The following is a 13,927-nucleotide window of genomic DNA, read 5'->3' on the forward strand; positions in this document are numbered from 1 at the left end:
GCCACAAAGTAATTATAGCAACCAACCAAGAAAAATAAAGGGAATGAGGAAATGACACAAGTATTGACAATATTTATTGTAGCATATGGCTAATGTATAAAGAGGTAATAGAATGATGTATCTCAGGGGATCTTTCAAAAGGAAAATTACTTGAATTAACTTTTCAGGCAAACCGAATTATGCATTATGCCCCTCCTGTAATGCTATACAAAGTCAATGTTTGTGAAGAGCAGAGCTGGGGGCTATAAATCAAGCCTTTCAGAAAAACTGTTGTGTCTGCAGGGAGTTTTTTTCTTTTTCTTTTTCTTTTTTTTTTTTTTTACCTTTGCTTTTTTGGCTTTTAGATGAATGAAGAATTTTCTCAGCAAATTATTAATTACTCCTTCTTGCCTATAGAATCGAGTTCACTGTAGTTATGTAGGAGTCAATGGTATTCAAACTGCAGCTTTTGATGAAGTAATCGGCTGCTTCTGGGGCCTCTTTCAGCTGCCCTGGGCGTGCTTCACATGTAAACGACTGCCAAATGGATTCTTTCGACATTCCAGCCAATTAAAATACATTTAAAGTGCAGCTGGTGGAGAGGCAAACCGTGCAATTGTGCAGAGAACTCAGGGCAGTGATACAAAACACAAACTTTGCGGACCCTAGCTCGAGCAGCCCAGCAAGGCAGTGGAGAAGTCATAAAAAGAGGCTGACTATCTTTAGCGCTTGTCAGAATTCAGAGAGGGCACTTTGAGGACCACCTTAAAAGACACAAAAGAGGGAAGCATGTTTGTTAGGGTGTGAGTTTTCTCTCCTTGCCTCTTGAAACTCAGAGTGTTGGCCGGTTGCCCAATGTGGTGCTGCATGCAAATATTGACAGAACACAGCGGTGTTTGTTAAACCCGGTCTGGGGAAGCCAGTGATTAAAACTCTTGAAGGAAGATCCGAGAACCCCAGGAATTCTCAGTAGCATTAGAACATTGATCGAATGAAAGAGAAAGCAATGAGTGGGCTAAAGTGAAACACTCAACGTCTCTGTCTGCTATGCCTTTTCGGTAAGGACAGAATTTTCTTTTCTTTGTTTCCTCCCTTGAATGCTTATGTTAGTGTAGAGGACAGTGCCCAATGTGCTCAGTTTGCTCTTGTTCTGAGCTCTGATTTGCAGAGCACAGCGATTGCCTGTGCTCCCAGAGAAGGGATCACACTCTGTGTGTAAATAGACACAGGAATTTCAGCACGTGGAGTATGTGAGCACTTTTGCAAAACTCAGAATAGTGCATTTAAAAATGTTTGCCTCTGCTGATGGATTCTGGTACTTGTTGCTGTGTGTCCAGGAGATTGACAGTGAAAAGATTTTTTTTCCCCTTGGAGCCAAAAATTATGATCTACAATAACTTTAATTTTTCTTTTCATGTTAAATGTTGTCTGGTTCGTTCTGCTCACAGTTATGGATTTGAATAATGTTTCTTTGTTCGTTTTCTTCTTGGGTTAATAGTCAGTCAAAACTAAGCATTCTGATTTCTAAAAGCAAAGCCAAAATGTTTAGAAATGCCTTCATTAATCCTGACTTTCTTTGGAGATGCTGCTAACTGGGGAATTTGTCTGGAATCACTCTTAGATTTTGAAGAGGCAGGTGTAGTTGTAATCTTTTGCTGTTGCTAACTCAATAAATTCCCAGCTCTACAGTTCATATTCTGATGCCGGTCTTAAATACCTGAGAATGTTAAGTAAATGTACAGTTGAGCAGGAGTAATTGATTCCCTCCCATCAATTGACCAATGAAAGATCTTCAAAGTTCCTGATTGTTTCCTATGTTAACTTGTCACGGTTGGCCCCTTCTGGCTTCAATTTTGTTCATTGCAGACAAAGAATCTTGCACATTTCACGGTGGAGGATCACATTGCAGCGTCCTGAGCTCAGTTAAATGTGCTTTATTAATCTTTAATGTGCCAGTAGCTCTGAGGCCATGCCAAGCTGAGACTTTCCAAAATTCTCCAAGCTACCTGCTGCCAAGATAAACGGTGGTAGGCCCAGAAGGGATATTTTAAGGAAACTTGCAACAGCAAAGTTTTACCCATTAAGTTTGTCGTGAATCAATGAAAGAAATCTTAAATAAGAGATTTTAGAAAGAGCTGAGGCAGCTTTCAAACCTCTATGTGAAAGGCCTACTGGGGTGAATCCATCTCCTCATACACACGATGGTTGATGCTCCGGGTAGGAAAGAGAATAGGTGTTCTGTTGTGCTCACATGGGGCTGTGTTTATGAAATAAGTGCTGTGTGAACGGAGGCATGTGTGAACACAGAGAGCTTTCCTGCCTGTGGCAGTGTCTGAGTGCAGAGAAAAACAAGGCTCCACATGTGGTGTGCTGCCTGTCCAATGCAACCATTTCAGACATACCAAAAGAGCCAGAGATGGGCGATGGCTACAGACGTCCATTTGGACAAAGATGCAACTTTGTCCAGAAGAATATTTGAAAGGTATACTTCAGGAATCAGAGCAGTGAGATGACTTACTGGTTCAGTGGGTCAGGTCCTGAAGAATGAAAGACTGTAGCCTCTAAGGGCTTTGAGTTGCATCATTTGGGGATGCAGGTAAGAAGCAAGATGATACTTCCTTTGGATATTTCTTATAAGCATGGACTTCACCTGCCAGGATTGATGTCAGGAAAGCACTACATGGAAGTAGGAAGGAACTCCAAGGTCCTTTCTGATTTAGGGCTAAACATATTTAAAAAACTTTACAAATAAGGCCAGGTGATAATCAGGCAGGACCAAGGGCAGGGCAGGGGGACTCAATTAAGCAGATGTTGCCTTTAGAATCAAGTCTAGCCTCCTCCCTAGGGTCTACAACAGGGTTGACAAACTACAGATCATAGGCAAAATACTGTCCGTTTTGTGTTTTTTGTGGCTACAGTTTTATTGGCACATGGCCACACCCATTTATTTACATATTGTCTATGGCTACTTTTATGCTACCACAGTAGGGTTGAGTCACCACAGCAGAGATCCTATGACTCCACAAAGCCTAAGACATTTACCATCTGTCCCTTTATTGGAAAAGTTTTAGAGGCTAGTCAAGAACAATGCTTCTCAGACAATCAAAAGTGAAGTACTAGTTTTGTTTTAATTTTTCAATTTGTGATGGATGGATAGTTTAATTAACTATTATAAAAATGTTGTTTGAATGTTAATTTTTGTACTTATCATGGTTAGAAGCAAACAGTTTGCAGACTGGAAAAATATGTGGATCATATTTTTTTGAGGAACTCTTCCCCCCACTTAGTCTTTCAGCTCACCTTGTGCCATATATCCCAAATCTCCAATGACATTGTTCTCTGCTCTGAGGAGATAATACAACAAATTCTTTCCCATTTGGGGACCCTTGTCCCCCGTGTTTGACTCAACCAGAAAATTTGGTTGATTCACTTTAGATCTTCAATTAAAATCACTTCTCCAATGAGGCCTTTTGACCATTCCACCTGAAAAATCTTTCCTCATTTTATATCACTCTTTCCTTATATCACTTATTACAAATAATACTTCTTTTGCTTATTTATCTGCTTATTTTATATTTCTCTGTAATGGTCAGGATTCAATAATTTATAACATAATCCATTTGGCTGGTTTAAGCAGACACGAGTCCAAACTCTTATAGAAGGAGGAGAGGAATATGCAGTATTTCAAGAGTGGTAGTTACAACAGCATGACAGAATTACCACTATGTCTGTGTTTTTGTCACAAATCTGGAAATCGGGGATCTGATGCCACGCTGCTAACTCCAGGGTCATACTGCCTCTGCAGTCATTGCCTCCACCAAAATAAGCATCACTATTTCTCAAAACACATGAAGCAAAGGACAGTGTATTGGAGTCTTTGTTACATATATGGACTATCTGACCCTTCTTGCAGAAACACCGGAAACAGAATGCTGTCATTTGAACATCATATAATTGTTTGAATATTCTCCATGGTTCATTGTAATTGAAGGCTTGACCTGCAGGGTGGTGCTATTAGGAAGTGAGGGAACCTGTGGAATGTGGAACCTTATGGGAGGTCCTTAGGCCAAAGGAGGCATGCCCCCAGAGGGACTGAGGGACCCCAGCCTTACTTCTCTCTCTCTCTGCTTCCTGGTCCTGGATATGACCTCTGTTCCAACATGCATTCTTGTTATGAAGTGCCACCATCCACCACCCACACCACAACTGACTGGTTTAGGTACCACATCTTTGAACTTTCAAAACTGGGAGCTAAATAACTCTTTTCTTTTTATAAGTTAGTTGCCCAGGTATTTTGTTTTGTGATGGAAAGCTGACTCATATGCACAGCATTTACCTCATGATCTTCTCTGAGTTTCAAATCCTACTATAGGTGTCTCCTAGGTGAAATAGGCATCATAGCAAAACTCAAACTCTGAGGAAGCCAGGGAAATTAAAATCTTAACATCTTAAGTGTTTTAGTTTCTCTTTTGGAATGGAATCCCCAGAATCTGCCTCTACCTTCTACTGGGCAATAATTCCCATGAAAGGTGGGGACCTTCTTAGCTTGTTCAGCTTCCTACACCGGTGCTAAGATCAATATGGCATACACAGTAGGCACAATAAATGGTGGTAATATAAATGCATGTATGAATGAATTGCATAGTTCCTGGAAGTCTGTGATTTATGGGAGTTAATGTTTGAATTCAAAACATTCAACCTGAGAAAGGTCTCTATGGTGGGAAATGGCCCTATAGATAATAATCTCACTTGGAAAACATGGTTTGTTTTTCAGTATGGTAATACATTCATGTAGGCACAATCTGTCTGTTAAGGGATGGTAGTATTCAGATTACTACCTGACATTATCATTTGCTAAGAGCTTATTATGAACCCTACCCTACACAACATGCAATATCCTGTTTAATTTTCATGAAGTTCTGATGAAGTAAGCATTTACTTTTATAGGGAGGAAGCAAAGGCTTTGCATGGTCAAATAGCTTCCCCAAGTCATAGAACTGGTGAGTGGTAGAGCCAGATTTAATACCGTAACTTTTTGAAATCTAAAGTTTGTGTTTTAAACCTCTAGTTGAAGCCCCATATATAAGTTGTCTTTGTGAATGTTATCTTTTCACCTAATTCTTTTGTGTTTTTTTTCCATTACTGTGATTGTCTTATCTATTGCATGAATCTACTTTATGTTCTAGCAAGGTGCAGTTACAGTTTAGAGATATCAAAATAGGCCTCTAGTATTCATCGATGAACATTGCCGAACATCAGCAATGAATCTATGGTTCTGTAGATGAGAGTATATAGGAGGTAGGAGAAAACTACAACTACAATGATTAAGAGAATCAAAAATCCTGAATTACACAATGTCCCTCTTGTTATTGAACTCATGCTATATATTAGATAAAAATGTCAAGTTTTTGAGTTCTATTTGGTTGAAATCCTACTTCACATGGTTTTCATTAAACACATTATATCTGACAATAAAAAGCTGTTATTTGATAACAGAAAATAAGTTGAAAATGATTTTTTACATATTAATTTTTTAACCTTTATTTTATTTATTCATTTTTATATGGTTCTGAGGATTGAACCTAATGCCTCACACAAGCTCTCTACCACTGAGCTGTAACTGCTGCTCTACGTTTTTAAAGAAAGAACTTGAAAAGCTCTGTCTGAAAAAAAAAGATACGAAAAGGTGGGGTACCCAGGAAATATTATCTGACACATTGTACACTATGAGATAAACAACATAGAATCCTATTGCTAAGATATTAAAAAATGCTAAGCAGAAAGAGAAGCACTTCGAAGATGGTGTAAGAACGTCTCAAAATCCACTCCATCAAAAAAGCAAGGAACACTGACAAAAATGAACAAAACCAATGTTTTTAAAAGAGATTAAACAAGGGCTTGCAACAATTGGAGGAGTATTTATTCAGTGATAAAAATTAATTTAATCTCAGTAGAAAAGCAGAACTTGCCCTTTACCCATTCCCCATCCTCAGCTTGAAAACCAACAATTTTTCATGAAACCATGAAAACCAGTAGCCAAAAAGTTGTAATAAGGAGCAAATCCTCATTTCCAGAAAATTATCATGATTTTTAACTATTAGCTTCCTGGAAACTCTCAGGCCTTATCTTTATTTGACCTGACTTCAAACTCATTTAGTGCAAAGATCCTTTCTTCTTGGACACCTCTCACCAACATACACATTATAGGAGTCTTGAGAAGAAGGAGATGTAGAAAGAGGAAGAAAGAATATTTAATGAAACCACAGCTGAAGACATACCACATTAGATGAAAGATATGAATGTACGTATTCAAGAAGCTCACTGAACTCCAAGTAGAATAAACTCAATACCAATGAATATTATTTAACTAGAATAAAGAAAGAAATCTTATAACTCAACATTAAAAAGAAAAATTATCCAGTTTAAAAAATAGTCAAAGGATGTTGAAGAAAATTACTATTGGCCAATAAGCATGTGAAAATATGCTCTCCATCATTACTTGTCAGAGAAACATAAATCAAACCCAAATGAGATTTGCTAACATGGTTATAATAAAAACATCAGTAATGGTAAACATTGACAAAAATGTGGATAAATTGGAACTCTCATACATTGTTAGTAGGAATGTCAAATGGTGTAGCCCCTTTGGAGACAGCTTGACAATTCTTCAAAATGCTAATCATAATTTGGCAATTCCACTCCTACATAGAAACCTAAGAACATAAACATATATCCTTATGAAACTTGTACATGAATATTTACAAAAGCATTATGCCCACTTGCTAAAAAGTGAAAGGATGCCAGTGTCTATCAATTGATGAATCAATAAACAAAATGTGCTATAGCTATATAGAGGAGAATAATCCAACCATATAAAGGAATGAAGTACTGATTCATGCTATCACACAGATAACCTTGAAAACATTATCCTAAGTGACAGAAGCCAGACTCAAAAGCCCATATAGTATATAATTTTATATAAAATGTTCAGAATAGAGAAATCCATAGAAGGGGCAAGTAGATTAGCAGTTGTTAGAAGTGGGTAAAAAAGGAGGGTATTAGGGAGTGACTGATACTGGGTATGGGATTTCTTTTTGGACTGATGAACATATCTTTTTCGAATTAGTGATGGTGATTGCACAACTGACTATACTATAAATTGTTGAAAAGGAAGATTTTATTTATGTGGATCATATTGCAATAAATGTATTATTTAAAAAATATTAAGGGAAGAGTTAGGTCCATCTTACAATGTTTTGAGTGTAAGGCAAGAGTGCAAATAAAGTTCCTTCCACATCCCATATATCAAATATATTAAAAATGTGAATCAAGGAAACATAATTTTAAACATGTTCTGATTTCTTGCTTTGACAAATATATCTTTGGAACAACTTTGTCCTGTTGGTAATGGAAATTAAACAAGGGCGTCAGTGAGGTCATTGAGCCCCTGTTAAGGTTATGATTGGAAGAGAACTTGGGAATAGAGTTAGTAAGCTGTGGTGAAGATCTTACCAGAGATTTGAGGAGGCCTCTGAACAATGTTACAGACATGGATAGAGTATGACCAATGCATTATAATAGCTAGATCAGCAGAGATGATATGGAAAGGGAAGGAGGGAAGAGAAGATGAGAAATAAAGGCTAGCTAACTTTTACACTCTCCTTGACTCAGAGTGATATCCTCCAGGCTTGGTCTCCAGAGTTGCTACTGTCACTTTTCACCAAGAAGTGGCCCTACATTTCTGCATTCTTGTTTTGTCAGTCTCCTTGGAATTCAGCATTTCAAAAAGAAACAAGTATTGGCTCAGTAGGTATTGGACTCAGTTGGTGGAATATGGGAAAGTCACATGTGTTAATCAGGTTATAAGTTTTAAATTGGCAATCATATTTTTTCAATGAACTGTGAAGGAGCTAGGTTTGGGCCAAATTTTAAAGGATCACATGCCTCTCCATTTAAGGCCTCCCAAAATGTTTAGATTTTTTCCTCTTTTGTCCTGGTTTATAGGAATCCTACAGCAGGACTGACTGTTGCCTCTCTGTGTGGTTTATATGCCATTCTCTTTTATTCCTTTATCTACATCCTGATTCAATACTCTGATGAAATATGAAAACGGTCGTCATGAGATAGTCTATCTCATAATTTAATGGGAAATATTTTATCAATATTTGTCAGAGTATTTTAATCTGTTTTCCAATTTAATCTTTTCAAAGAAAATAATATATGTAGAGATATGTATTATAAATTTGTTCACTACAATATTATTTATAATGATAAAATATGGAAAACCACTACTTATCAATGGGAATATAATCAAATAAATTAAGGACTAGAGAGAGCACTTATAAAATCAATGAGAAAAAATATGACTATCTAAATAAAAAATGATTGAAGGAAAGAAAATGCAATTCACCAAGAAGTATAAATAGCCAAGCAGTATTTGAACATATATCCAGTTTCATCAGAAGTTAAGATTATGCAAACAGAAATAATGAGATACTATCATTTTACCCATTACTAGCAAAGATTAAGCTTCTGTGTCGTTGAGAAATAATAATCAAGCATTCTCATTCACTCTTGGGATATAATTGCAAGAAATTCGGAAGGAATTAATTTGAAGAGGGTGAGAACATATTCTGACTCAGTTAATATATTTCTAATTGTGTATCTTAAAGAAATCATAAGCATACATAGAATATTAATAAAGATTTTTATAATAGTAATACCTAAGCTAATGAGAACTGGCATAATTCAGAGTCCTTCAGCAGGTGATTGTTAAATAAATTACAGTATAGCCACACAATGGAATACCACACAGACATTAAAAGTTAATGTAAATCTATTTGATTGAAATGATGACTATGATATAAGTGAAAAATATAATAAGTATGGGCTGGGGATGTGGCTCAAGCGGTAGCGCACTCACCTGGCATGTGTGCGGCCCGGGTTTGATCCTCAGCACCACATACCAACAAAGATGTTGTGTCCACCGAGAACTAAAAAATAAATATTCAAAATTCTCTCTCTCTCTCTCCTCTCTCACTCTCTCTTTAAAAAAAATATAATAAGTATGATGAACTCATTTTTAAAAACTGTCTTTACATATGTAAATTTGTTTTTAATTATGTTTATATCATAATCAGTAAATAAAGTCTCAAAATTAATAATTGTGAATCTCTATTCACCATTTACCAATGTGAATTAAAAAAACAAAATGTTATATCCATAAGATAAAATAATACACAGCCATTTAAGATAGTGATTTGAAAAAGCTAATTAAATTTTGTTAATTAAAAAATAATTACATGGAAAAATACTAGAAGGAAATATATCGATTGTTAACTCTTTTTATCTACAATAAATACCTACAACAGTAATTATGGTTGTACATTATTTGTAATAAATATCTATTTTTTTATTCATAAAATTAAATAGATTAATTAGTATGATGACTAATTTATTCATATTCTGTTAGGTGCCTTATATTCTTAGATTGGAAATCCATGGTTATGCCTACTAATATTAGTCTTTAAAAAGTTAATGTTGTTCAAACCATAAATGTTATAAACCAGTTTAAAAATTGTTGTATAGTTATATGCCATGTAATGATCTTTCAGTCAATGATGAACTGCATGTGTGAAGATAGTACTAGGAGATTATATTTCCCTTGTAGTTGTCTTAATTTCTGGAAATACATTTTATGATGTCCATCACCAACAAAAACATCTATAAAGGTATTTCTCAGAATATTCACATTTAAAGATATTTAAAAATATTTACATTTAAAGATTTCTTATTTATTTATTTATTTATTTATTTATTTATTTTGGGGGGTATCAGGGATTGAACTCAGGGGCACTCAACCACTGAGCCACATCCCCAGCCCTACTTTGTATTTTATTTAGAGACAATGTCTCACTGAGTTGCTTAGCACCTTGCTGTTGCTAAGGCTGGCCTTGAAGTCATGATCCTCTTGCCTCAGCCTCCCAAGCCATTGGGATTACATGCATGCACCACCACACCCAGCTCACCCCACTATTAAGTGATTTATTATTAAGTGATACTGATGTGTGGGCATTTCTGTAATAATGGATATTATAGACCTCTTACAGATGTTAAGTTGGTTGGGTCTCCTGCAGAGATAGGAAGAAAGGCTATCTATACCTTAAAAACAATTCTGTACACTTGGTGAACAGCACAAACTTGGGTGACCAGTAAAAAAAATTATTCATAACATAGACATTATTACAATATTTGATTTTTCAGAGAGAGCACTTGGAAAGTTTGGGAAAGTGGATTTTCCATCAACTCATACCAACTAATCTATCTAGCAAATTAGAAAAAAAAAGCCTAAGTTGATTTAGTCCTATAAATTGTTTAAAACACTTTATTAAAATATCTTCTTTGACTTTTACAGCAATCCTGTAAAACAGGCATGGAAAATATTTATATTTAAAGATTAAAAAAAAGACCTTCAGTAAGGTTAAATACATTGAACAAGATGTTAAGCCAGTGTCTGGGGCTACACCTCAGTGTTAGAGTACTTGCTAAGCATGCCCAAGATCCTGGGTTCAATAAAATTCCCAATCCAAAAAGAAAAGAAAAAAAAACACAACAATAAACAAAACAAAATAAACAAATAACTAGAGAATGGAGAATGAAGAAACCAGAATCTCAATCCACATTTTTCTGACCATGAGGTTGATTCTGATTATTAGGAGAACTTAGTTTATTGACTCCATGTCCAGTTGTCTTATTGTACCATGTCATCATATTCTTCTGCCAAGAGCTTATGGTGCTTCTAAGGTAGTCATAAGATTGAATCGTGATCCACATCTAACAAAGAATTAGTGAGCATAAGGAAGGGAGGATTCTAGTTACATCAATGACTGTAATACATGGCCACGGGATGGGCCAGGGAATGGGATAGAGGTGAAGAGGACCTGAAACTCAAATACAGCCACAGAGTCCACACAGGTGAGATGAGTAATGGAAGCCTGCCAAGCATGAGAGAAACTAAATCAACTGCACAATAATAAATGGAACAGCCATGGATGTTACCGTGGTATGATGGCAGGGATTCCTGAAGAGGTGGGTACACTGGAGAGCATGTCCTATTAAGTGTTGGAGGATATAGTCATTATGCAGTTCCAGAAATGGTTGCCGAAAAGAAATTGCCTCTGTAAGTTTTTCAATTACTCAAAAGTAGCTAGGCAATTAAAAGCCTACCAACAAAGAAAAGCCTAGGACAAGATGGATTCTTAACTGCTCCTGAAGAAATAACTCCAACTTTCCTCGATTTTGTTTATGAAATTGAAAGGGAGTGAATACTCCCAAATACATTCATAAGAAGCTGATAGAACCCTGGTACCAAAACCAGACAAAGACATTTCTAGGAAAGAAAACTACAAGCCAGTCTCCCTGATGAACATAGATGTAAATATCCTTAATAGAATATTAGCAAACCATATTCAAACTCATACTAAGAAGATAATACACCGTGATCAGGTGGGCTTCATTCTAGGGATTCAAATCAATAAATGTAAGTCATTACTTAAATAGAATCAAGAACAAGAATAATATGACTATCTCAATAGATGAAGAAAAAGTCTTTGATAAAATGTAGTAACTATTCATGTTAAAAACACTGAGGAAAGTAGGAGAAGAATGAACTCACTTTAACATTATAAAGGCAATATACAACAAACCCAAAGTCAACATCATCCTACATGGAGAAAAACTGAAAGCTTTTCCTCCAAAATCTGGGACAAAGAAAGGATGTCCTTTCTCAACACTTCTATTCAATATAGTTCTTGAAACTCTAGCCAGGGCAATCAGGCAAGAGAAGGAAATTAAAGGGATACAAATTGAAAAAGAAAAAGTCAAATTATCACTGTTTGCAAATAATATATTATACCAAGAAAACCCAAAATTCAACCAGAGGACTTCAAGAGATGATAAATGAATTTCACAAGCTGGGAGGATACAAGGTCTATACTCATAAATCAACAGCTTTTCTATATTCCAATAGTGTTTAAATTAAGAAAAAAATTGGGAAAGCCATCCCTTTCACAATAACTTCACAAACAAACCAACGCTGGGAATTAATCTACCCAAGAAAGTGAAAGGACTCTACAATGAAAACTAAAGAACACTGAAGAAAAAAATTAAAGAAGACCTCAGAAGACAGAGAGACAGACCTCTCATTTTATTGGATAGGCAGAATTAATATTGTCATAATGGCCATACTACCAAAACAATATACACATTCAATGCAATCCTCCTCAAAATACCAATGACACTCTTGAAGGAATTGGAAAAATTAGTCCTTAAATTCATATGAAGAATGAGAGACCCAGAATAGTTAAAGCACTTCTGAACAAGAAAAGTGATACAAGAAACATTGCAATACTAGATCTCAAATTATACTACAAAGATCTAGTAACAAAACAGCATAGTACTGGCATCAAAATAGACATGAAGATCAATAAAATAGAATAGAATATTTAGAGAAAAACCACAATATTTTATATATAGCCATCTGATATGTGATAAAGGTGCCAAAAATATATATTGGAGAAAAGAAAACATTTTTACCAAAGGTACAAGGAAAAACAGATATCCACATGTACAAGAATGAAATTAGATCCCTATCTTTCACCCTGCACAAAAGCCAAATCAAAATGGACCAAAGAATTAAGAATAAGACTAGAAATAAGGCACTGTTAGAAGAAAACATATGGTCAACACTCCATCATTTAGGTACTGGCCTAATGCTCAAAAAATAAAATCAAGAATCAATAAGTGGGATGTCATCAAACTAAAAACCTTCTGCACATCAAAGGAAATAATTAAAAGAGTGAAGAAAACTTACAGAATGGAAAAAAGAATTATTTGCCAGCTACTCTTCTGACAAGGATTAATATCCAGAACACAGAAAGAAATCAAAAAACTTGATGCAAAAAAACACCCCAATTAATAAGTAGGCCACAAAACTAAATAGAAAATTCTCATAAAAAGGAAGTAAAGTTAACAAATATATGAAAAAAGTTCAACATTTCTAGCAACCAGAGAAATGCAAACTAAATCTACACTAAAATTCCATTTCACCCCAGTCAAGATGGCAATTATCATGAACACAAACAATAATAACTGTTGTAGAGGTTGTGGGGAGGAAGGTACATTCATACATTTTGGGTGGGACTGAAAATTAGTACAAGTACTATGGAAAGCAATGTGAAGTTTCATCAAAAAACTAGCCCAATGCTAGTTTCACAAAAAACTAGCCCATACCACTATATGACCCAGTTACCCCATTCCTCAGTATTTATCCAAAGAGAACTAAAATTAGCATACTGTAGTGATATAGCTACTTCAATGTTTGTAACAGCACAAGTACACTAGCCAAATTATGGATTCAACCCAGATGTCTATCAACAGATGAATGAATCAATAAAATGTGTATATATACACAATGGAGTTCTACAAAGCCATAAAGAAGAATAAAACAAATTATGGCATTTGCTGGTAAATGAATGGAAATGGAGAAAATCATGCTAAGTGAAACATGCCAGAGTCAGAGAATAAAGAGCTGAATGTTTTTTTCTCAAATGTGGGAGCTATAGCAAAAAGAAAAAAAAAGGAGGAGGGGAATGTGGCAGAAAAAGAGATTGGATATCCTAAAGATGAAAAGTAAATCAATAGAGTAGAAGAAGGAGAATGAGAGGGAGGGAGGAAGAAAGGGAAGGGGTAGAAATATGGAAACAATTTAACAACAGCATGTTATGTACATCCATAAATGTACCAAAAAGACTATCACCTATATTTATATACAGAAAATACCAATCAAAAATAGATAAAGAAAGAAAGAAGTGAAAGGAAGTGAAGAGAGGAGAGAGAATACAGATAGGGATCAGGGAATGGAAAGTGGTAGGGGAAAGAGGATTGAAAT

General features: G+C 35.5%; 1 protein-coding gene across 1 annotated transcript in view; it reads left to right on the plus strand.

Annotated features, from left to right (window-relative positions):
• The first annotated feature begins 920 nt into the window (after window positions 1-920).
• Window positions 921-13,927, plus strand: part of Nckap5 (NCK associated protein 5) — a 910,861-nt gene continuing 897,854 nt past the window's right edge. Inside the window, exon 1 of the mRNA XM_078017217.1 lies at window positions 921-1,037. The gene's annotated coding sequence lies outside the window, so the exon portion shown is untranslated. The remainder of the gene's footprint in view (window positions 1,038-13,927) is intronic.

The sequence above is a fragment of the Ictidomys tridecemlineatus genome, chromosome 7 (assembly GCF_052094955.1).
Source record: "Ictidomys tridecemlineatus isolate mIctTri1 chromosome 7, mIctTri1.hap1, whole genome shotgun sequence".
NCBI classification, from domain to species: domain Eukaryota; kingdom Metazoa; phylum Chordata; class Mammalia; order Rodentia; family Sciuridae; genus Ictidomys; species Ictidomys tridecemlineatus.